The 23666-nt window shown below is 37.8% G+C and overlaps 1 protein-coding gene and 1 pseudogene across 1 annotated transcript in view; one reads left to right on the top strand and one right to left on the bottom strand.

Moving 5' to 3' along the window:
- LOC116068889 (zinc finger protein 385D) overlaps positions 1–23666 on the bottom strand; it is a 170048-nt gene that overhangs the window by 101571 nt on the left and 44811 nt on the right. The window lies entirely within an intron of this gene.
- On the top strand, positions 11744–12036 carry LOC116068890 (annotated as a pseudogene).

Raw genomic sequence — 23666 nt, 5'->3', positions numbered from 1 at the left:
TTTGAGAAGTTTCTTGAGAGATATTAATTGAAATAGAAAATCATTGGTTATGAAATATTTATTAACATTCAATGAGAAAAGCTGCAAAATCACTTGACTTTACAGCTAGTGCTGGAATGGAAAATGGACAGACAAAGGTCACATTTCAGAACCAAAATCTCAATGAAAGACTACATTTCCATTGGGTTATCCATTGCTTTCCATTAATATTCAAGCTAAATATTTTATTTTACTAATAAAATGGCAATGATTTCATTATATCAGTTAGAGCAGGCAGGGCCATGAATTATAACATATTTAAAAAACAAACAAATACTCCACACCTTCCTTTGCATCATTCTAATGAGATGTTCCCAAAGGACTAGGTAGGTATCTTTATTTGAAAGAACACTGGATAAGAAACTTATATATTAGGAACAGTTTGAACAGAAAGCACTCTCATGCACTAGTACACATTTCCAACAACAACAGAACATCAGAGAACATAGCATGAACCCAACAGGAAGTTCAGAAATGCAGCAGTTAACTGGGACATCAGTAACTCATTGCATCGCCCTGAACCTAAAGGAAGAAGCCACTCTCACACAATATTCTGTTTTGTTTATCTTTCCCAATTCTACATTTTAATTTGCCATGATAAACTGAAAGTGAAACACAGACTGTCATCAATTAAATTCAAGTGGGATGTGGGCATATTCTTCGGGTCACTACTGTATAATATTCATTAAAACATAGTACCCTCCAATGGTGATTGACAGGAATGTTTTTAAAATATGTATTTAAAATTTGAATTTTTAATCAACAGTGCTATTATCTTCACATATGTCTTCAAAATATGCCTATGCTTATACCTTTAAGACAAACTTACTCTGTAGGCCAGGCTGGCCTTGGCCTCATACTTGGGTTGCTCTTGCTTCAGTGTTTTCAATATTGAATTACTGGTATGTTGCATCTATGGTGCCCAGCTTCAAAATATACATGTTAAAAGATTCTAGAAAAATGTACATTTTAGTGGGTTATAGGAGATTTTCTACAACACACCATACTCTGGGTGAATGAATTTACTTCTGCAATTAAAATCTTTACTCCAAAAGAATCTCTGCAGCAGAACAAGCACATTCCCCAAAGAAAGCAAAGTCTTCGGTGCAGGAGCAGAAAGCCTGATGCTCTCCAGTGGCTCAGGAAGGACCGAAGATGCAAGGGAAACGGTGCACAGGGGTTGGGAGGTTCTTGGTTGACATATCTAATATGTGGAGATTGAAAATAAAACAATTAAAATGCACACTCACACTCATGCTCACCATGTGGTACCCTTGAAGGACCACGTCAATCACCTTGGTTACACATTACCTAGGTTTTTCCAGTTCGGTATTTAAAGTAGAAAAATAAGAGCCAACTGGTAGTGGTAGAAAGGTGTAAAGTGTATTTGGGATAAATGGACTACAATGGTGGAGACCAGCAGATGGTGATAATTGATTGTGGTTGAGAGTCAACATGTGTACACTGTCAGTGGAGATGGGAGCTCAGATTTGAAAATGAATACAGACCAAATAACCATTTTCGATATTTTGAATTTTATTCAACTCTGACTTTTCATTGAGTTCGGAAACAATTGCTTGCGCACTCTGGTATAAAGGTTCTAATCTACACTTACCATGCTAATTCCTTTGTCTGCCTTGACTCATTGTCGTGACAGCTTTTCTGAAGGCAGAAATCTAGCCAGTTTGCTTCATGCTTAGGCCATGTGACTGACTGCAAAGATGATTAAGGGTATCTCTCTATCTGTGTTGCTGTATATAGACAAGGCTGAATCCAGAGCTGTAGTGCTTCCAGGGAATTTTCAAAAGCACCACTTGACAAAGACTTGCTTTACAAGAGCATCTTCTGACCCCTATGAAGCTAGTTTGGATAGTCATCAGTTAGTTGCTGAATTAAGTCATTCCCAGAAATCTGAGCATCCTGAAGAGATAAGCAAATGTCCTGTTTTAAATGGTGTTAACATTAAATGAGGAAGTATGCTTAAATTGGGATGATTTCAAATTCTGTAGTTCATAACTAAAGCAAAATCATGCACACAGATGCCAATATAGCAGAACTATACTGTAACAGCTGACTTTAAAAGGAGTGAGTGGTGCAGTGATTGGGTCATAGAAATCACTGCATGGATGTGAATCTTGAGCTAGCATTTGGCATCATGGAGTTTAAGAGATACCATCCCAGAGGCGTGTCCTGCATAAGAGGATGGTGCCATTCTAAACCCTGCCTCTCAGTGCTATTGCAGGCTTCTTCATCTGTAGATATTATCATTCATACTTCAGGGTGCCTTTTAGCCTGTGCAAACCAGAGGTTCCAAAGTGGGTACAATTAACATTTAAGTGGCTAACAAGAGGGGAATTGTCTGTTAAAACATACACCAACCGTTTATTCATGTAAATAAGATATATCCATCTGAATCCCTAGCATCCTGGGATGTTTAATTAATGGCATATCATTTTCTACTTCTACAACCTGATTTTTATAAATTTATACTTTAAAAATTTGACTTTATGTGCTTCTCAAAAATTAGGAATTTTAAATGTAATCATATGTACCTGGTTACCTTCAACAGTCAATATTCAGGGGCTCACATGGTCTTGGGTGGTTTGTGATGTCATGAGCATGTATCCTCCTGAGCACTGGTAAGGAGATTGGTAGAGTGCACATTTTTGGTGTCTACACTAGGCTTCTGGAATCAGAACCGATGAGGAGAGAAGGCTACTGCACAAGCAGGTGGATGTGAGTAAACTTCATGGTTATGAGGCTGACCCTACTCTTCTAATCAGTACTTTATGAAATAAGGAACTAAAACAGCAGACCTGGTAACTGCGCCAAGGAATGGGATTTGAGTTCACTTCTGGCCCTGGGTGAGCATGTGAGACTTTAAACTGTCCAGAGGATTATTATCCAGTGGAGGCTTTTTGGCAAAGAGCAAAGATACATTATTGTATTCCCCTTTAAGAGTTACTCCAAAGGGGAATCTGACCAAAATCTGAACAGAAAACTTCCCTAAGGAAAGCTGTGTTAAAGGAACATAAATGTGAATCACCATAGTGGTACTTCTATCTTCTCCCAGCTGTAAGACTTTTTTCTGCAATAGCCTCCAAGCTTGAGGCTGCCTACTGTTTTTCAGTGCTGAACTCCTCTGGTCTACACATCTCTCTGTGTGCATCTGAATTAACTCAGCAGTTAGGTATGGAGAAGTGCCTGAGCAGTTAAGAGCACTTGCTGCTCTTGCAGAGGACACAGGTTTGCTTCCCAATATCCACACCAGGGTGCTCATCTGCCTGTAACTGTAGTTCCATGGGATCTGAGATCCTCTTCTGCCTTATGGAGTTCATATAAACAGTGTGCACATTTGGACAAGGACACACACACACACACATACACACACACACACACACACACACACACACACACACACACACACACAAGAATAAAAATATGTACATCTTGAACATTGGGATCCAGAAGCAAAAAGGATGCCAACATGAGGTCCTGCTTACAACTACCAGGATTTGAATGTAATATAAGCATTTTTGGTTAATTCTGATGAATGCTAACATATTTGACATACTCATCTTAAGAATTTTCTGCAGGAATTTATCTGGTAAAAGTACCTGTTGGGGCTCAGAGACCAATACCCCAACCATGAGGCTTTGGATTTTTTCCCCTCCTTTGACTCACAGTAAATGGACAAGCTTGCTTTTAGTTTTTGGTATTTGACTAAAGCATTTCTTACAGTTCAGCACAAGAGTCACACAGCTCTTTTATTATTTTTATCCTCCCTTGCTCTTATCAAAGAAAGGAGACTGAAAGTTAGCAATGCCCATATCCTCCAGGAAGGTTTTGACCTATGATCTATTCAGGAGGTGTAGGCTCATAAACTACCTGAGAAATGAAACAATGCTTGTTTGTTTGCTTGTTTGCTTGTTTTTCCTGCATCTAATCTCTTTATCATCCCATAGCTCATCACCACCAAAATCCTATCCATTTCCACAATTTGGGAAGATATCAAAATTGTAGCTGGTGATAGCCTAGAGCTTTATTATATTATTATATTACTACATATTACACATAAGTTTATGTGTAGTTTTCACTTCCAGTCTATCTGAGATGAGCTCATTTCATAGATACAAATTAGTGCATTATCAAAGACTTGTAACATTAAGGTGTGAGTTTTTAATCATTAGTATAAAACCATTTAAAGTTTAACAGTTGCCTCCATAAATACATGCAGTGTATGGGGTTTGCAAGCACATGACAGCTTAATACCCTGAGACTTCCCATTTGTTTTGGTGTTAGAGCCATTGACATATTGTGATAACACACTTAGTAACTTAGCTTCTTAAATTACATGGATAATGTGCACAAGCCCTTCTCCAGCACTTTCCCTACCAACCTCATCCTGCCTAAACTTTCTTTGGTGGCATGTTCAGTGAGATACAACTATGTCCACTATTAAATTATTACAGAGAATCTCTTATAAATTTCTTATGTCTATATAAAATTGGGTAAGTATATGATTAAAATCATATGCTTTATGGGTCGATACTTACATGGTAGGAGCAATATATGTATGACAATCAGACAATCAAAATAGAGAATTACTGAAGTCATGCTCCTTAGTGACTCCTCTTTCTCTTGGACCCCATAAAAGTAAGACTGAACAGTATACCAAGCCCTTGGAGATCCTCACTCACATGGTCACCACCAAAGCAGACAACATCACCAGACCATCACTTTGCTTCAAATAAAGTTTGTCCTGCTTCTTCTGTAAATCTGTGAGTCTGGTTTTCAGCACTTTTGATAAGAGTCCAAGAACTTGAAACATTAGATGTGAGGTCAGACCAATGGGGATAAAAGTGTGAATCCCCATGAACCATCATCAGAAGCACATTTCCTGATAGGGTCCCAGGGAACATGACTTGTAATCTCAGCTGCTTCGGTGGCTAGGGCAGGAGACTATGAAGTTTATGTCCTGACTGTATAGAGTAAGTTTATGGTCCAAGTTGTGGCAGTTAAAGAAACATGATATGTTATGTTGCAGTAATAAATAATAACTGTATGGGTGGTGATGATAATGAGGAGGAGGAGGGTGTTGATGTTGAATATTAGGCAAAAACAATGTCCAGTGTCAGAACTTTTGGAATTTTTCTATCTGATTCCATTTTGCTTTCAGGGAGGTGTCTTGGAGTAGGGCATGTCTAAGTTCTTTATTTATCTACTTCTTTCTCTTATTGAGGGGAGTTGTTAGATAGCAAAGACACAAAAACCACACTAAAAAGTCAGGGCTGAATTTTCTCTGCTTCTTTATTTAATATAATATTTGAAGAAGAAATTTAAAGGTAAAATATTTTGTGGTTTTCTAGGTTTTCCTTACCTCTATCAATTCTCACATGCAACAGAGAAAATCTATTATGTTGAAAATTTTAGCTCTTAATGGCATCTCCCATACACAACATTAATTAATTGAATCTTATGATTTGTATAGTTAAGAATTCATGTAGCAGACTCTACTAGTAAGGAATTTTTACTGGTGGTCTGTACCAACATAGAAATGATAACACAGTGGTACACTTAAGTGTATTTTTTGAGTTCGTGTAATAGGGGCTTTTATGCTTTTGTACTCTCTGATACAGAAATGAATAGTAACCATGGGAACAAAAAGGGAAGGTAATATCAGAAAAGTAATTTTCACATACTACCACTATGTGTGTGGGGGAGTCTAAATAAATCTACAGAAGAGGTAGGATTATGCCTTATTTTCCCAGATGCATGAGAAACTTTTATATCCAAAGTAAGTACTTTGTTGGCTTTGCTGCACAGTTGGAAAAATCCGTATAGATGGATTCATTTATTTTATAAATATTGTCGCAATTGGTAAGAATGAAGCAATTAATAATTTTATCTTTCTAACTTGTATAGTAGAGTACTTATTTGAGTGAGAGGCGTTGAATGTAGACTCTTTCTGTCTCTTGCTTTGGAGGAAACCATAGCATCTGAGCGTGTGACGCTTACGCACGCTGCTGTATCTTTAAGGAGTAATGCCAGAGATTTGACTAGCAACAGGGAATAATGTTGGGTTTGGAAAATGGTACTCAAGATCAATTCTGATTTGAAGAGAAATAACCTGCCTAAATTCTCTCAGTCTGCTTTGGCCTGTATTAAGATGTCTCTAGTGAGTGTTAATTCTAAAGATAGAGTTGTAAATGTTCCGAATTTGTGAAGAATGGTGAAAATCAGGGAAATCACCTGGTCTAACTATTGAGTCAGTACACAGGATGCCTTCCCAACACTTTGCTCATAGTGTGAATGTCACCTCCATTTCTAAAGTCTGGAGACAAATGAGAGATGGTGAATCTAATTATGTCCCAGGGTCATAGGCGTTTGTGCTCTGGGATGACATGAATGTACTCTAAGAAGTCTTCCACTGTATGCTGTACCCTGGTTACAATCCCTGTCTCCAGCAAGAAAAATCACTCTCACTGGAGATAAATGAGCAACAGCCCTTTCTTTCATTCTCTAAAGAAAACTGCTACAAGAAGAAATTTTTTTCAACCTCTTATGACTAGTTTTCTCTTACCTGGAGTCCATTTATTGCCTACTGAGATATCACCTGCTGTCATGTTATCACAGAGGGTTAAATATCCCAGCCATAGCCTGAATCCCACCACAGAAAGTAGGCCTCAGAATGCTCTTTATTCTGTCCCTAGAATCCACTAGCCATTTCTAAACACTTGCCAACTAAATGCATGTTGAATTAATATCTCATTTTGATTTTTAAATGGAGATGTGCTTATGGTGTCTTGATGGATTTTGCATGTGAGCAGGGTTCAACTTAATTCTCTGCCGTTGCTTGGCGTTGTGCCCTGTCTGCTGAACACACTTCAGGGGAATTTTATGTCACTTAATGCAGGCAAAGCATCTGGCACAAACACAAACTATTTTTTTTTTCTGGGAGGAAGCTTATTATGAACCACAAATTGTGCTATTTATGACCACTCGCTTTGCATAGAAGGTAGTCAAGGGATAATTTCAAGATGGTTTGCTTTTAATTTTTTTTTAGTGCATAACAGTATAGGTTACTCCAGGAAATGCTTTGGATAATTGCAGTGATGACTTTACAAGTTTAAGGGTTATGTGGAACATCAAATACTTTGAAGTCGGCAGAAATTTTCAATACTTGAAACTTTTGTTATAGAAAGTGTCATGCTCTAATACTACAGAGACATCATGACTTCAATAATCTGTTTATTTTTCCCATAGAAATGTATATCTCCAAAGTAATGTATATCCTATGTTTGCTGAAGAGATGCTCCTCGAGGAAAGATCAGTCTCCACACCCTCATCAATCAGGAAATGCTTCGCCATATACTATTGTATGATTACTAATCTGAAACAAGTGAATCTAATTTATTCTTTTTCTTTTTATTCCTTTTTTTAAGTTATGTATATGCAAGTGTTTCAGGTATGGAGTAATGTAAATTTGAGTGAAATTGCTCATGAATGTCAAAGGAGGTACCAAATTCTCTGGTGCTAAAGTTATAACCAGGAACCAAATTTGGTTCCCTGGAAGAGCAGCAAGTTAAGAGCAGCAAGTGCTGTTAATCGCTGCCTAGTCCAGTGCTTCTCAAACTACCTAACGCTGTGACCCTTTATTATAGTCCCTCATGTTGTGATGATCCTCAAACATAAAATTATTTTGTTGCTACTTCATAATTGTAATTTTGCTACGTTTATGTATCATAATGTGTATGTCTGATTTCTGACCCTCAAAGGGGTTATGATCCAGAGGTTGAGAATAAAATCTCAACCTCTAAACCCTTCATTTTTTTAAAAAGATTTTAACCCAAAGATCACCCTCTAAAGAGTGTAATTACCTCTAAAGCCTATGGGGTATTTCAGCATGATAATCTGCATTTCATCAAGAAGTTTTTCTTGTCTCTTTTCTTTTCTTTTTTGCTTTTTGTTTTTGTTTAGGCTTTTGTTTTGAGACAGAGTTTCTCTGTGACAGCCTTGCTTGGCCTGGAATTAATTTTGTAGACCAGGCTGGCCTCACGCATACAGAGATCTACCCTCTTTTACCTCCCAACTGCTGGATTAAAGTCATACATCATCAAAGCTTAATTTTTTAAAAAAATTACTCATGGTTTTATTTATATATTTATTTATTTATTTATTTATTTATTTATTTATTTATTTATTTATGTGACTTCTCCTTCTGTAAGTATACCTGCCTATTAGAAGAGGGCATCAGATCCCATTACAGATGATTGTAAGCGTCCATGTGGTTGCTGAGAATTGAACTCAGAACCTCTGGAAGACCAGTGAGTATTCTTAACCAGGGAACCATTTCTCCAGCCCTCATCCAGATGTTTTGTCAGAGTTGAATATCATACAGGTCTCTGAAGCATTTTGGTATGTTGTGAAAAGATGATGGGTTGCTATCATAATTAATCCTCAAACCCTGAATTCTTATGGGTGGAGTCCACACATATTCAATTTTTCTAGCTCTTCATTTATTTACAAAGGACTCACTGCACAGTTATTGTGGACCAGACATAATTATAGTGTGTGGTCTGGAGACTACAGATGAAGTCTATGCTGCTACTAAATTGAGGAATTAATCAGCAACATATGGTAACTAGAGTTGCTGAGAAATGTCATTTGTAAGACAAATTAAATATATTTCTCTGTTTAAACATTGAAAACCCATACCCAATCAGTTGCATCTTTTAAATGAATGAACTCAGACTTCAGCTGACAGTTATATGGCTACATATTTATGGTTTTTTAGTGAGCTAAAGCATACTTCAGCACTTAGCTGCCTTTACAAAAACCTTTTCTTAGAGGGCAAGTGCTTTTCCCCTTGATTTTCACATGCCAACTGTAGCAAGTCTTCTTTTTCCCAGGATAACACCACAGTAAGTGACTAGGAAAAAGGAACACATTTGTCCTTGTGGAGTAGGACGTTACAGCTAATTTCAAACTATAAATGTTCCGTCATTAGAATAGTGAAATGAAATGTCCAATGCCCAGCTACAGAAGGCTACATACAAGGTGTCCTCAAAACCAGGCAATAAGTCTGTTTTCTCAGAGTTTAAATTGGGTCAGATGAAATCAGCTTTTTGGCGAAACTTTATTAAAGGGCAGGGCAAAAACAGGAACACATGGTAGGAACACTAATCAAGGGGTAACTAAATGCAGGATAGGTAATTACTTAATGAATGTTATTACCATATCTAAAATAATGCTGTGCTTTCCCAATAGATTTCACCTAGGTATACAGGAGGATGAAATTTCAAAATAAGAAGAGATTTTTCTCTCCCACAAATAAATAACAGTGGAGAAGCTACCATCTGATAAGTTATCTCCTGCCATTGAAATGAGCCAATTCAAGCCAGATTAGAGTATATAAAGGTAGTTTCATTGGGAAGCCACTCTCTGGCTGGTTCACTGGACTCAAGGAAGAGGCCAGGGAATCCAACATGGTGGAGGAAAAGAAAAAGAAAAAAAGAGCTTTTGCATGAAGAAAGAGAGAAAATGAGAGAGAAAGAGAGAGGGGGAGGGAGAGAGGAGAGACTGAAAGACAGAGAGAGAGAGGCAGAAAGAAGAGAGAAGGGGAGGGTAGACCAAAATGTCTGGATTATATAGGGAAGAGCTCCTTGGGAGGGAAGCCATGCCTCTTGGCTGGAAAGTTCAGGGTAGAGCGCAGGATATGGCAACCGTAGCAGGTAGGAACCAAGAGATGCTTGGAGATCCTAAAGGCCAGGTCCATTTTGATATGTTAATTATGGTCCTCAGCTGTTTTTTTCTTGGTCTGAATTCCAACATTCCAGTTTTTTGTTGATAATAAATGAGTAAAGGGTGATGTGATTATTTATGACTCCCTCCTGCTATCCTCAGGGCATAGTTATGTGGGAGTAAAGCTGGAATGTAGGCCAAGTCCAGAAAGAGCAGGCTGTTTTACTTACTTTCCAGGTTGTGGGACCATCTGGGGCTAGGGAAGTGAAGGCCCAGTTGAAGCACCTGGAGTAGCCATTTCAGAGCAGTCTGGGATGCAGGTTCTAGGATTCACCTGGACAGCTGCAGGCATGACTTCGGTTTCTTCTAACTTATAGGGTTGGTAAAGTGTAGCTTTTTGAGATTGTGTACATAGAGGTTTGGAAAGTCTTGTGGGGTAAAACATGGGCAAAGCTTATATCCCTGTAATAAGAGTCAAAGCTGACACCGTCTTTATAACAGAAGATAGTAATAAGAGAAGCACAGTGATTTGTTTAATAAAAATTTGACATATTATGAGAGCCTTCAGAAGGATTTTCAATGACTCTGGTAAAACTCCATCTTATAGTGTTTAGATTTTATGAAGAAGGAAGTGGAGAGCTACCTGACTAAACAGGAAGGGTTTGAACTCAGAAGTGCCTGTGTGGGCAAGCTGGAATTTTTTCTATTCAGATTCTTTTAGCCTTTCCATGTAGCAATCCCCAGATAGCAATCTGATTCTGTGGGAATCTGAGTCGTATGATCTAGTATCAGGCAAGGAAATTTGAGAATTGCTTCATGAGCAGCTCTGACCCAGCAAGACTGGAAGAATGTTGAAATAATTCTAGATTTGTAGAACTGACTTTGCTATAGACGGGCTCTGGTTTCTAATTCTAACTTCTGTTTCTTTCACTGAAGAACAAAATTTTTAAAGTCAATGGCCTATTTTTAAGGGAATAAAGAAAGAAAGAAAGAAAGAAAGGAAGAAAGAAAGAAAGAAAAAAGAAAGACAGGAAAACAAGAGGGAGAGGGAGAGGGAGAGGGACAGAGGGAGAGGGAGAGGGAGAGGGAGAGGGAGAGGGAGAGAATCCGAGAGCTGGGGTAACTTGTGAGTCTCTTTCCTTCCACTGAATGTTTTCAGCATGCCATGGAACATGTTTACGTGTTTGCATGGTTAGTTGTTTATTTCAGTACTGGGGCTTGATACTAACCCTTTTATGTGCTAGGCTAGTGCTCTACATGGGAGCTAGCTACTTCTCTAACCCAAGGCACCATATGCTGAGGTATTCTCTTTTGGATCCCAGGAATGCCAGGAATTTCTGCAGTTAAATATCTTCATTCTACAAGTGAAGAAACAAGCCCAAAACTGCAGGTTTGTGCAAACCCTAAAACTAAGGCTTTTGGTCTGTTTTTTATATCTTCAAAGATTAATTTTCAGTTTCTAAATACTCTGTTAAAGGCATATATCCATATGCAGATGAATATGCTTCTAACAGAGTAATTTACATACTGAATGTCTGCATGTAGAAGACCCTGCACAAAACTCAAATCCAAATGAAACAAAGACCTGTATACAAAAGAGAAAATGGGAAAGAGCATTCTTATGAATGCTTTCATAAGAAGACAACTTCCTGAACAGAACACCAGCAGCTCAGGCACTGAGATCAACAATTAATAAGCAGGACCTCATGAAAAGCTTCTAGAAGACATGGTCAATAGAAGAAAAATGGCAGCCTAAAGATTGGAAAAAGCTCTTCACCAACTATACATCTAACCAAGGGCTAACATCCAGTATATATATTTCAGAAAATTAAAGTTAACAGACTAAACAATCCAATTAAGAAGTGAGATACAAAGCTAAACAGAAAATTCTCAACAGAGGGATCTCTAATGGCCAAGAAGCACTTAAACAAATGTTCAGTGTTGTAGAAGATGGGAGAGGATGTTAAGTCAGCTGCAAGAGCTTCACAAGATAGCTCTGTCTAAAGGTGACCTGTATGTCCAACTGAACCACCTCAAGGTTGAAGAATAGACCCTCCAATCAATGATAAGTTCTCAAGGAGGGACTGAAACACTGTCTTATCAGCCTGCACTTGAATAGTTATGTGATATGTCATGGCCTGTAGACAATGAAGGTTCATCAATTAAACCACACTGGAGCTGAGCACAAGAAGCCCTATAGAGGAAGAGAAGGAAGAGGAAGAGGTGGTGGAGGAGGAAGAATCTAATTCATGAATGGGGACAAGAGCTAGGGTGCTAAGAGAGTGGAAGGAATCACTGTTAAAGCTCTGCATGAGAAGAGTTGGTACAGATTGAAGTTGGTGGAACCCAGTTAACTCATTGCATGAAGCTGGTCAAATCCAGTTTAGTTTTGCTTTATGGAGGGAGTTGGGGGCTGTTTCTTTTTCTTTTTCTTTTTCTTTTTCTTTTTCTTTTTCTTTTTCTTTTTCTTTTTCTTTTCTTTCCTTTTCTTTTCTTTTCTTTTCTTTTCTTTTCTTTTCTTTTCTTTTCTTTCCTTTTCTCTTTGAGACAAGGTCTCTCTACACACTCCTGGCTGTCATAGAATTCACTATATAGGCTAGGCCAGCTTCAAACTCAAATCCACATGCTCCTACCTCCCAAGTACTAGGATTAAAACCAACTATGCTCTTGCACATGGCATGTTTGGCTAGTTTTTATGTCAACACAAGCTAAAGTCATTTCTGAAGAGGGAACCTCAACTGGAAAACTGCTCCCACCAGATTGGTCTGGAAGCAAGCTTGTGGTGTATTTTCTTGAATTGATGTGGGAGGGCCCGGTTTACTGTGGGATGTCACCCCTAGGCATGATAAGAATGGTTCAGCAAGCTTGCTGAGCAAGCCAGTAATAAGGGTTCCTCCACGGCTTCTGATTCAGTTTTTGCTTCTAGGTTCATGCCATGAGTCCCTGAAAGGTGGACTGACTACAAACTGTAAGCTGAAGTAAACACCTTCCTCCCTGAAAAAGAAAGAAAGAAAGAAAAAAGTAATGCTCATTGTCCTTAGTGGTTCCACAGACCCAAAGAAGTTAAGTAACAAGAAAAGCACAAGGGAGGATGCTTGAATCTTACTCAGAAGGGGAAATAAAATAAACACTGCAAGTGTATGGAAAATGGGAACTGGGTGGGGGATAATACAGAGGGTGAAGCAGGGGTGTGGGATAATACAGGGGAGGCTCTTGGGAGGAAACGGAAGTGACCCTAGCTGAGACTACTAGCAAATGGGGATGTGAAGACTGAAGTGACCACCTCCTGTAGCCAGACAGGACTTTCAGTGGAGGGGGACACCAACCCACCCACAAAACCTTTCTTGCAAAATTTGCTCTACCGACAAGATGTGTGGGAATAGAGATGTAACAGAGGTTGAAGAAGTGGTCAATCACCGACTGGTCCAACTTGAGACCCACCCTATGAGAGAGCCATCCCCTGACACTACTAATGACACTCTGCTATGTTTTCAGACAGGAGCCTAGCATAACTGTCCTCTGAGAGGCTTCATTCAGGAGCTGGTGGAAACAGATGCAGAGACCCATAGCTAAACATTAGGCAGCGCTAAGGGAGTCTTGTGAAAGAATCTGGGGAAGGATTCATCCAGCTATGGAGAGGTCAAGGACACCACAAAAATACCTACAGAGTCAAATAACCTGGGCCCATGGGGTATCACAGAGACTGATCCATCAACTAACAAGCATTCATGGCCTGAACATAGGCCCCTTATGCATATGTAACATATGTGCAGCTTGGTCTTTACATGGGTCCCTAACAATTGGATCCAGGTTGCCTGCCTTTGCATAGCTTTGCCTTGGCTGGGCTGCTTTTTTTGCTTCAGTGTGAGAGGAGGTACTTAGTCCTGATATGACTTGATGTTCAGGCCAGGCTGGTACCCTAAAAGGGGGGTTTGCTTCTCTGAGGAGAAGGAAAAGGAGGAATAGGAGAAGGGTATTGGGAGGGTGGGACTGGGAGAGCTGCTGCCAAGATGTAAAGTGAATATATAAATTAATTAATAAAAATAAAAAAAACATGGCATATTCATGCTTCAGAAGAGGGGATCAAAACCAAGACTACATTTATTACTTTATTTTTATTATTACTGTGATTTTCATAGTACTTAAAATTAATACTGAAAAGTAAGCTATGAAAAAGTTTTTCTCAGCATAAATTAATAAATATTTATTTTGTTAATATTAAGTGACAGAACATATATGACGTCTTATAAAATATATGAGTCTCTACATTGTTTGAGTTCACTTGGGTCAAAGTATATTTAACAATTAATCATTTTTTTATGTTTTCATAACCATATTAAATACAGGAGCTTTCTCAGTCATGCATGTTAATATCGCTGTTTCTACTGCTTAAACCAGCAAATGATTTCCTCCCTAGGGCATATATTAACAATTTACTTTTTGCAGACAAGTACGCAAATATGATTAGCTTTGCAAATTGCTTTTTATTCTGTTACTGGTAAGTAATTTTTACATTATAACATTATAAACAGATGCTATTTTCAACTACATATCTAGCTGTAATGAGCTAATTTAATGTGTTAAAACAACAAAAGAAATTCAGGAATAATTTAGTGAGTCAAGTCACTGGGAAGCTCAGAGCAACATTGAACATAAAGTTTATGAAAATATTTTAAGATTCAGTTAGTCCTAAACAATTGTAGAATCCCTGATCTTTGAAATTCATTCATAGTTGTGAAGTCACCTCAGAGATTTGTGCTTCAAGCTTCTAAATAGAAAGATCCCACAGATGTTCTTTGCTCTCCCATTTCCTTAAGCTTGAGATATTTGTAATTGCTCTAGGTTGAAGACCTGACTTGTTTTTATATTATTTCATCTGAATAGTTATGTACTCTATAAATGTTTCTAGCCCAGGAAATCTCAACATGGGAACAGATTGTTGCAGAAGTAGAGAAGGTAAAGGAGATTAATATATATAGCGTTGGAGACAAGACAAACTCCTGAAGAATGAGGCACAAAGGAAGCTAAGAATGGATTCTCGGAAGGTTATAGACCACATTCATTATGCCAGACAAATGGAGGATGCTGAACACTGTAAGAACTGTTAGATTCAGAGAAATGTATATTGTCAGATACTCTGATTCAGAACAGGGCAGCTGAACATTAAGGAAGTCTCTGGAAAAATGGGTTTGGGAAATCCAAGTCATGAAAGTATCCAAGTGTTTGGCTACTGAATTGGTAAATGGAGTGGCCCCCTGAAGCAAGCACTGTTTCTTTAATTTTTCTGCTGACCTGAGCATTAATATTTAATTCTACATATTTATGCTTCTAAATTATAAGCACTAAGAAACCTATATTTTGTTCTATCACATGTGATTGCACAAGCATGAATAAGTATTTTAGTAACATTGTTAAATAAGGGCTATAGCATAGGATATCTTAAAGCTCAAATAATGAAAATAATAGAACATGAACTAATCATCCAGTGGGAACTCTCAGATTGTCAGAAGTGTGTTTTTCCATGAGCAGACATATAATGGCATTCAATATGTATTTTGGATGATAATTTTATAGTATTACACACAAAATAAATAAAAAATGAATTTGTTCACTTATTAATGTTTCAGTGTTTCTTCATTTCAATGTTTCCATTTCTTCGTGATCCCTATATTTGGGAAAGTAGCCATAACTTAGTCAAACTAGTTCCAATCTATAAACTAGAAAGCAGCTCTCAACATGACTCCTGGCTTTTTTCAAATATCCATAATGAAAAATTTAATCTCAAGAATGGAATTTCTCCAGTACTGGTCTGTATTTCACAGACTATTGAAAACCTTTCAACAGATGGCTTGGTACACTGCTTTATCTGCTACTATAAAAATCAATATTTAAATGAAGACTAAGAGTCAATTCTCAGTTCAAACAAATACCATTAATCTCAGGCTTTCTCTATATAGGAGCATGTTAAGATGGCTTCCTATTGGTTTTCAGTATCCCAGTGCTTATAATGTACATTACTTGCAAAACCACCATAAATGTACCAAGTAAAACTGCACGAAAAGAGAATTCCTACTACAGAATCTAAAAAGAGAAATAAACAACTTTCTAGATTCTGTCTTCTGCAGCTAATGAGCTATTGTTTGTGGCATCTTAAATGGTACCAGAACAAATATTTTTCATGGATCACCAAAGAATATACAAGTGTCTTAATAACGACACCAGTAATTTCAAATAGCTACCAACTATATATTTATGTGTCCATGAAAAGACTGTGAAATTCATAATTTTTCTCAAAATTTGATTTTACATTATAGCTATTTGCAAGATGAGTAAACTGATGTTCAGCATGAAGTAATTTTTTGGAGGTCTACAAGGATTAACTAGGAGCAGAACTTGAAAGCAGGTCTCCTTATTTCCAAAGCTCATTTTATCACAAATAAATTCCAAATTACATTGGATGTAAAAATCAAATAAAATATACCTGGGTCCAGGGAAAGAGGAATTCTTTTGAACTTTCAGTTGGACTGTTCATTGGTTGAGGTGTTTTGTTTCTTTGTTTTTTTAATCAGAATGAGCACATATCTCAAAAAGCATACAGGAAGGAGCTATTGCTGAATTCTATGTTGGCACATAGTTAAACCATATTCCTCCAGTGGGTAAATGACTATGTACTTGTTGCTGGAAGGGATCTGCAACACATTGGACTTCCATTTATCAACATTTCCCAAGCACAGTTTAGCTTATTCTTTCCTTTTTTTGTTCATTACTGAAGTAAGCATTGCCTTTGTATGCTACTCAGTACCAACTACTCTCCTGACTAAAGTGGGAGGAACATTTGAGGTCAGTTGACCCAAACTGATTGGGAAAAACAGTTAGATCATACATCTAAAATCAAGCACAGAAATTACACTATGGTCAATCAGGATTCCACTAAATTCCGCTCAGCAGAGATATAACAATAAATCAAGAATATTTTTGGATGTTATGTAAACAAAAACCATTTTAGATTATTAATATGTATTATCCATTGATTTATATAGATACAGTTACATGATACTCATAATACCTTGACCTAATATTAAAGTAAACTTATACGAACAGAGAATTTCCAGAAAAGATGAACAAGACAGGTGGGCACACTCAAAACTTACCTAAATGAAGCATCAAAGTGCTCTGAAAATCTCTAAATTCTGCAGTCTTAACAAAGGACAAGACCTGTCTTTTTTTGGCCCCTTTGTGGGTTTCTTTCAATTAGCAGGATCAAAGGATCCCACATTAGGTGCTAGACCACAGACCTGGGCACATTCAAAGGATTTTTTTTAACCACTTCCTTACTAATTCTTGAACTGGCATTTTTCCAGTATGATTTACACAACCAGATTGCAGAATGTTCCTCAGGACATTGTGTAATAGAGTGGCAGGTTCTTCTCTGTATTCAATCAAAGCCAGGAAATCTCTTCCACAGTTCATCAGTACAGGATGCTGATAGTCTCCTTTACTTTGACAGACTGGGTAAAAAGATTCTGCTTCTTTATCAGGAAACTAACAAATGACCTGCCAAAATAACTTCACATACTACTATAGTGATTGTCTAGAAATAACTGGAAGTTTTATTCCAGGAAGCATTCAAATACACAGCTTTTCTATACTCCCTGAATATTCTTTGTCCAAACAGAGTGAGAAAAAAAAAACAATTCACATGTGCATCTTTATATATAAAATTACTTCTAGGAACATACAAGTGGTGATTTGATGCTATTCTCACTCTAACCTGAGTGCTATCTATGAATCTTACATCTCTTTGGTAAATAGAGAAAAATATTTTTCTGTTCATTACTGAAGAGAAGACATTGTATTGAAACAGCTATGTAAATACAAAAACATCCACATCTTTATATCAAGTATCAGAGAGCCCAGAAGTTTCTATGACTGTAGTGTTAGCTTCAGTGCATGTTGCTAATGGAAAGCAGATGAATTTTGCATTCAATGATCACGAGGTGAGATTTTGACCTTGGGTTTAGGAACTGGGTGAACTTCACATGTTATTCATTTTCCAAACCAGTGTCTTCATTTGCCGAGTCGTTCCTGAAAGTGTTGTTCCTTTGTGTGAGGATCAAATCAGAGGATCAAAATCCCCATGTGCTATGCACTCTCTCATAAGTGGATGTTAGCCCAGAAGATCGGAATACCCAAAGTACAATCCACAAACCACAAGAAACTCAAGAAGAAGGAAGACCAAAGTGTGGATACTTCATTCCTTCTTTATGGGCAACAAAATACCCATGGAAGGATTTGCAGAGACCAACTATGGAGCAGAGACTGAAGGAAGGACAATCCAGAGACTGGTCCACCTGGGAATCCTTCCCATATTCAACCATCAAATCTAGACATTATTGTGGATGCCAGCAAGTGCTGGCTGACAGAAGCCTGATATAGCTGTCTACTGAGAGGCTCTGACAGTAACTGACTAATACAGAAGTAGAGGCTCACAGTCATCCATTGGACTGAGTACAGGGTCCCCAGTGAAGGAGCTAGAGTAAGGACCCAAGGAGCTGAAGGATTTGCAGCCCCTTAGGGTGAACAACAATATGAACTAACCAGTACTCTTAGAGCTCCCAGGGACTAAACCACCAACCAAAGAGTACACATGGTGGGACTAATGGCTCCAGCAGCATATGTATGGCAGAGGATGGCCTAGTTGATCATCAATGGGAGGAGAGGCCCTTGGTCCTGTGAAGGTTCTATGCCCCAGTGTAGGGGAATGCCAGGGCCAGAAAGTGGGAGAGAGTGTGTTAGTGAGCAGGGGAGAGGGGGAGGGAACAGGGTTTTTGTTTTTGTTTTTTTTTTCAGAGGGGAAACCAGGAACGGAGATATCATATGACATGTAAATAAAGAAAATATCTAAAAATAAATAAAACTTAGACCATATACTGAAGTGTAAAAAAAAAATCTCCATGTGCTCCGTAAAGACTAAACCCGAGGATAGGTATTTATCCCAGACTTTGTTTCCTTTTCTCTTTATTCCTCTAGCACTACTGGATGGGAGGAATAACTTTCTCTTTATTGACTTCCAGATTTGTGAACTTTAGAAAACATCATCTATTAAAATCTAATTAGGCTTTATGGTAAGGTATAGGGAGAAGAAAGGAAATATATTTTCATTAAGATAAGTTTTTTTAAAAATAGTGTTAATAGTGTCTGAATGATAACAAACACAGGTTGTGCTGAAAGAGATCCGGAGGGGCAGCATGAGTTTGCTTTGTTGTATTTGATTGGAAGGAACCTCAGAATTCTCTGTCCCGGTATACATACAGCATTCATGCATGATCTAAAGTGGCTTGTGTTTGCTGCTTTTACACCTAAAGGAAAAGAGGATGAAAGAAGGTGGCAGACAGACACATCACGGAGAGAATGTTCAGAGCCAGTCAATGCAGTATTCACAAACCTAGAGAATAGTAAAGCAGGAAATTCAAGGAAAGATGTTAAGAATGCAGGATTCTCTGATTCCCACCTGAAGAGGGGGACAAGGATCGACTTCATGGACAGACAGATAACTAGAGCGGAAAGACAAGTAAAATGAGGAGCTTGCTCACACATAAACACACACACACACACACACACACACACACACACACACACACACACACACACACCCTATGTGCTGTCTCCATAACTTCAAGGGATTTTATTCCCAGCACTCAAAAGGCAGAAGCAAGTAGATCTCTGAGTCTAAGGCCAGCTAGTCTATAAAGTGAGTTCTAACACAGTCAGGGCTATACAGGAAAAAAAAAGTCATATTTTTTTTTTCTAGGAAATGATTCTTAGCTCAGTGTCACACAGAATGAAGAAAACCACTGGGCTATATGTAGAACCCTGGGAGGTTCTAGATTCCTCTCATCTATTTATTGGTCTCCTCAGATTATGTCTGAGAATGTTTCAGCAGGAAGGATGGGTGACATGAATTTTTCTCAAAACCCCTTCAGTTAAAACATTAGATGCCATTGTCAGGCAGCATTGTGGAAAGTTAGGGAACAGGATGCAGAACCTCAGAAGCCTTGCTTCATTTCTTTTGAACACCGTAATCTTACTCAAAGTTACTTAAAAAAACATGAAGAATTCATTTCTTCCGAAACATACTCAAGATCAACATTTCATTCGTAAGCAAACAACACTTCTGTTCTTTTTCTTCTTAAAATCAACCCATGGATGGCCCAACTAAAATTTAACAAGTCCCACCTCAGTCCCCAGGAAAATTAGATACATGTCACATTTTCTCAAGACTTCTCAAAAAAACAGGGAACAGAACTCACAAGACACATTGCAAAAATCTGTGTCTTCCGTTTTGTGGAGGTTACAGACCCGCTCTACATTTAAAAAAAAAATGCAAGGACTTCGTGATTCAAGGAGAGGGTGCCAGTTCCAGCTTACATTTTTCTATGTATCAAGCTGTGAACTGCATAAAGAGAAGGAACAATTCATGTTTGTTTGTCTTCTTTCATCATTCCTTGTTGCACTCCATCGGATTATGTTATGCTGTGCTGGTACTAGGGCTAAATAATACTCTAGCACCAAACAAAATGGAGACAGGAAGGTGCTGTGCAAGCTGCAAAGAAATGATAACAATAGGCATCCAGTGAATCTGCAAGCTGCAATACTGACCTGCCAGGCAAGATGTGTCCACTAATCCAAACTAGCATGACAGAGGAGTAGCTAACCATCCTCTGAGAGATCTAAGGTCTGCTCTACAAGAGGGGGTTCATGACTGGTACTAAAGTCCATGGTTAGGGTAGTCATTTGCCTTAAGCACTAATCTACTATTGCTTTTTACTAAACAGTATTGCTACCAAATTACTTTCTAAATATTTATATTAATAGATCTGTGTGGTTCTCAACCTTGGTCAGAGGATATTTTGTTGTTGTTATTGTTGTTGCTGTTTGTTTTGCATAGGTAGTAGTTAATGCAAACAACATTTGATACATATATGATCAAAATACTCAGAATAAGTAACAATGAGTGCACCCATACATGGGACAATTTCTACTTCTCCCCTCAAATACTCAGAGAATATCAAAGAGGATGAGGGGGATAGAAAGAGGCTGGAAGAAAGTACTATGAGAAGCTGTCTTCTGGGCATGCCAGGACTGTGACACACATGAACTTGCAGCAGCTGTGGTTACCAGCACAAGATCAAGCCTGTCAAAATTTCAGCAGGGAAGAGGAAAGGCTACTGAGGCAATACCCACCAGCTGAGGTACCACTGGCCAAGGATGACTCTTAGTGCAGGACGAGTCATTTTCTTGGTGTTGTGGCTTCTGGTAGATTGCCCATGCTTAGGTGGCTAGCCCTATACACATACACATAGTGGTAGTACTATGTTGTTGTTGTTGTTGTTTTAAATGCTATGCAGGTAGAAGGAAGAGGTGTTGGAAGTAGGCCCAGTGAGAGTTAAAGAAGGGAGATGCAGATGAATATATATTCAAGATACACAGAATGTGTACATCAAATTCTGAAAGGACAAGCAAAATAATGTTTTTTGGGTGGAAATCAAATGTTTATGACTTGTCATTGTATTTGTATTTTGGTTTGTGGGGTGTTTTTGTTTTTGTTTTTGTTTTTGTTTCTTTTATTTTGAGAAGGTTTTCTCTCTGTATCCCTGACTATCTTGGAACTCTCTTCATAGACAAGGCTGGACTCGAACTTGGATATCCACCTGCCTTTGCCTCCTGAGTGCTGAAACTAAAGTCATGCAACATCACCTGGCTTTTATTTGCATTCTTACCATCTGTGACTAATATCTGTTGGTATTACTAGCCTATTAAAATAAATACCAGAGCACTGCAAAATTTTCTATAAAAACATCTAAACAAGATGACAAAGAAATAAAAGCTATATATATAATCTGGCAAGAATAAAATTGTCCTTGCTTATAAATGTCATAATGAGCTGTACAGAAAACCCAAAAAGAATAGAAGTTAAAGCCATCCTGAAACTAAGATATGGTGGTAAACCTTGCTGTAAAAAACAAGAGTCTATTGTTTTCCTATGCACTAGCAAGGAACAAGTAGAACTTACAAAAAAATTACAAGGTGTCATTTATATTTGCACCTACAGAAATAAAATACTTAACTAGCAATCCAAAAGTAATCTATGTATAAGAACTCCAAGAAGGAAGCTATATATTTCTGTTGGAAGAAATAAAGCAAGAATTGAACTAATAAACAATTTAGATTTATTAATAGAGAAAATTTACAGTGTCATAATGTCATTGGATTCCCTTTCCCCAAATAGTCAATACAATTGAAATTAAAATCTTCTTGAATTATCCTGTAATTACTAAAAATCTGATCCTAAAATTTAATGTGGAAGGAAAAAGACCAAAAGAAACCCATAGAAAAACTAATCTAGCCAAGTTAAAGACTTTCTGAAAGGGACAATAATCAAAACTGTGTGTTATTATTGAAGGAATAGACAACTACATCTATGAACCACACTGGGACTCAGAAGAGGTCAATATAAATACAGTCAAATGATCTTTGACAAGTTATCACACATATCAGATGATCTTGGAGCAACTGCACATTTATACTCATAAAACGAATCCAGATCTTATACCAGATCTTAAGAAAAAGCTGCAGATAGATCATAGGTCTAAATGCAAATCATGGAAGTCCTATAGGATAACAGAGGAGAAAATCTATATAGTCTCAGGTTTCCTGGTCAACTTACTAAATAACAAAGTAATATTTTTCTAAAGAAAGTATTAAAGAACTGGCTTCCTTAAAATAAAATGCTCTACTTTTATGAAAGATATTTTTAGGAGAATAAAATCTCACATAATGGACAGGGAGAAATTAATTACCTAAAATTTCACCAAAAGGCATCTTTAGAGAGGATATATAGATAGTGCCAACATGCCACTGAACACACAGCAAAATAGTCAGAGTCTAGTCTCTGGCCATTCTGAAGTTTGAAAAGGACATGGTGTATAGAAGTCCTGTCCACTGAACATGCAAATACAAAATGGCAGATACTTTACAAAACAATTTGTCAATTTCTTTCAAATTTATCTCTGTGTGTACACACACACACAAACACATGTACACATACTTATCATATAATCCAACATTCATGTTCTTTGGTATTTAGTCAAAAGAAGTGAAAACTCATATACACAGAACTTATATGCCGATGTTTATAGCAGCTTTATTCACCATTGCCAAAATATATAGAGAAATCAGACTACCTTCAGTAGGTAAACTACCAATCTGTGTTGTATCCACAGAGTGGAACAGGACTCAGTGCTGAAAATGAGCCAGCCACCAAGCCATCATAAGGAAAACCAACATGTATACTAACACGAATAAAAAAAAATCTGAAACCATTATATGCTATATTACTGTTATTATGGGGCAGTCTAGGAAACAGAGCTATGGAGTTGTGGACAGAGTCTCAAGGGAGAGAAAAATGAATAGAAATACAGAAACCCACTGAGCTGTCAAACTTCCCTGTGTTCTTACAGTGGTGGCTACTTGTCACTACAAATTAGTGCAACTTCCTAAATGTATGACCCAAGGAATAAAAGCTTACGCACATCGCTGGCATCGCTCTCAATGATGTGTGAATGGAAGCTGTGTTTGTTACAGTTAATTTGCACCAGACAGAATGTAGAATCACCTGGGAAAGAGGCTTTCGAGCAGATCTGTCAGGGAGTGTCTTGATTGCATTAATCGTGACAGGAGGAACAGATTGTTGTGGGTGGATGGGATCCTTGACTACCTACATGGAAAAAGTGTGCTGGGAAACAGAAGGCTTTCATTGCTTCTGTGGATCTCATGGAATCAAGTGCTTCCGTATCCTACTACCTTGAATTTATTATGACTCA

The sequence above is a fragment of the Mastomys coucha genome, unplaced genomic scaffold, assembly GCF_008632895.1.
Source record: "Mastomys coucha isolate ucsf_1 unplaced genomic scaffold, UCSF_Mcou_1 pScaffold22, whole genome shotgun sequence".
Taxonomy (NCBI): Eukaryota; Metazoa; Chordata; class Mammalia; order Rodentia; family Muridae; genus Mastomys; species Mastomys coucha.
Note: the sequence above shows the minus strand (reverse complement) of the source record. Positions and strands in the feature narration are given on the sequence as shown.